This window comes from Octopus bimaculoides, chromosome 1 (assembly GCF_001194135.2).
Source record: "Octopus bimaculoides isolate UCB-OBI-ISO-001 chromosome 1, ASM119413v2, whole genome shotgun sequence".
Taxonomy (NCBI): domain Eukaryota; kingdom Metazoa; phylum Mollusca; class Cephalopoda; order Octopoda; family Octopodidae; genus Octopus; species Octopus bimaculoides.
Window position 1 is genome coordinate 18659201 of NC_068981.1, and position 2377 is coordinate 18661577.

Genomic DNA, 2377 nt, shown 5'->3' on the forward strand with positions numbered 1-2377 from the left:
ATATATATATATATATATATATATATATACATACATACATGCATACATACACACTCACATAGGGTTCAGTGAATAAACTGTCATCTAAATTACACAACAATGAAAATGACGCTGACATTACATTTTAACAGATATATTTACCAGACTTACAGAAAAATATCTTGAAATACTAAAGAGTAAATTTATTCAATAAAAGTGCCATTGGCCTCAACCTCAACCTCCAGACAACTTCAGAATTTTTTCCAACTTTTCTGGATGATCTTGTTTAAGTTGGTGAATGCTGCCATAATCCTTGCCTTGGGTTCTTCTTTGGTGTTACAAGGAGTTTTGTTGGTCTCTCGTTCAACTGCAGCCCACACATAATAATCAAAAGGTTTGCAGTTTTGGGAGATAGGTGACCAGATGTTAGGGGTGATGTGGTCGCAGAAATTGTCTGACAGCCATGACTGGGTTCTCCTGCTTGTGTGGCATGTTGCAGAGTCCTGTTGTCAGACATAGGGTTTTTCAGCAGCCACCCTGTTGACCCAGGGTAGCACTACCCTCCTCCAGGCACTTGATGTAGGCCTCCGTGTTGAGTGTGAAGCCGTGTGGGAAGATGAATGGCGGCATAACGTCGCTATCACTAATGATAACACCAAACACCATGATGTTGACTGGATGTTTGCTTTTTATCACTCTCGGTACATGTCCTCATATTGCACTGTCTTCAGATTGACATCCAAATACTCTGAAATGTTCGTATTGAAACTTCCGGCGCGAGCGTCAAGCATGTCGTTACCAAATTTCTGGCAGAATGAATTGCGTCATGGTGTTGTTTTTCTTACAGATGGTGCCCAACTGGCCCTACTATACTGTGTAGTCGACAAAACCAAAACCAAACAATGCACATGCATGAAATTGAAAATATAAAATGGTGGTAATTTACCCAACGCACCCAGTATATATATATATATTTACACATATTTTTATGGAATATAATATATATTTATCACTTCGGTTTTGTGTTTGGTTCGAAAAATTCTTGATGTGAATATAATTATCCCTGACACACACGCATGCGCACGCATGCATGCATGCATGTATGTATATATATGTATGTATATAATAATGGATGGAAGGATGGATGGATGGATGGATGGTTGGATGGGTTTCCGCACACTTTTCGTTTAGTAAATTGCACTTATAAGGTTATGTTTGACCAGAGGCTCTTCGTATGATGTACCCCTTCAAGATGTGCATCGTACGTATGTGGTGAAATCGAACCGGAAACTCCGTGCATGCGAAGCGAGGTTTTTAATCAACAACAGCTGACGAAATTGAATCGAGTTAAGCAAGAGAGGAAGTTCAACTGCTCAAGCATTTCAATTCATCATATCCATGCTATTATCATTAACCTATCGGCCCTTTAAGGAAAGCTGCCGTAAATTAATCCCCATGCTCCTATCGTATTCACGTCACCTCTACCTTCCACTCTCTAATTTTTACACGAGACACATAGCTTGCAGCAGACGAATGCATTCAACACTAATTGCAACAAAACTGCATGTTTGTCAGAAAGACTATGAATTAACGGAAGTGCATAGCTGATAGCGGTGTCAGTGGTGAGGGCTTTGGTGTTGGTGGTTTCTGTGGTGGCGGTGGGACGCTGTAGTATTAATCTTCGTGACGCTGTTGGAGTTAGTGGAAGGTGTTTATCATGTATAGGGGAGATGGTGGTGGTTGTTAGTCTTATTGGTGCTGGTTTCGAATTTGCCTTCGTTGTTGTTGTTGTTGTTGTTGTTGTCACTGTCGCCGTTTAGCACCAGGTCAGCACTGATCCAGGAGATAAATGATCAAAGCCATTCCACTTGTGACCACCCCGTCATATCCCTGTGTACAAGGAACCAAGGAACACAACACTGTTCAATGTGATCGTTTCTAAGACGGTGGCGGAACGAAGAATGGTTGTGGTTAGGGGTGGGTCGGGTGGGAGACATGGGGCAGCTTTGGCTGCTATTTCTAGCACGTCGAACGATGACGTAGGTACCACTGGTTGGCTCTAGCTCCTACGGGTGGTGGTAACGTTGGTGGTGGTGGTATGGAATGGAGGTGGTGATGTCGCTGGTATGGTGGTAGTATTGGCAATAATGGTGTTGCTGTTGTTGTTGTTGTTATTGGTGATATAGTAGTGTTTGTGCTGGCGGTAGTGGTGGTGGTAGTTGCGGTAGTGGTGGCGGTAATAGTTGTGGTAGTGGTGGTGGTAATAGTTGTCGTAGTGATAGCGGTAGTGATTATAGTGTGATGGTGGTTGTGGTGGTGGTGTTGGTAGTGGTGGTAGTGGTGGTGGTGGTGGCAGTTGTGGTGGTGGTGGTAGTGGTGGTGGTAGTGGTGGTGGTAG

General features: G+C 43.1%; 1 protein-coding gene across 3 annotated transcripts in view; it reads right to left on the bottom strand.

The window, feature by feature from the left end:
• The window catches only part of LOC128247021 (leucine-rich repeat and coiled-coil domain-containing protein 1-like), a 797355-nt gene that overhangs the window by 147555 nt on the left and 647423 nt on the right, over positions 1–2377 (bottom strand). The window lies entirely within an intron of this gene.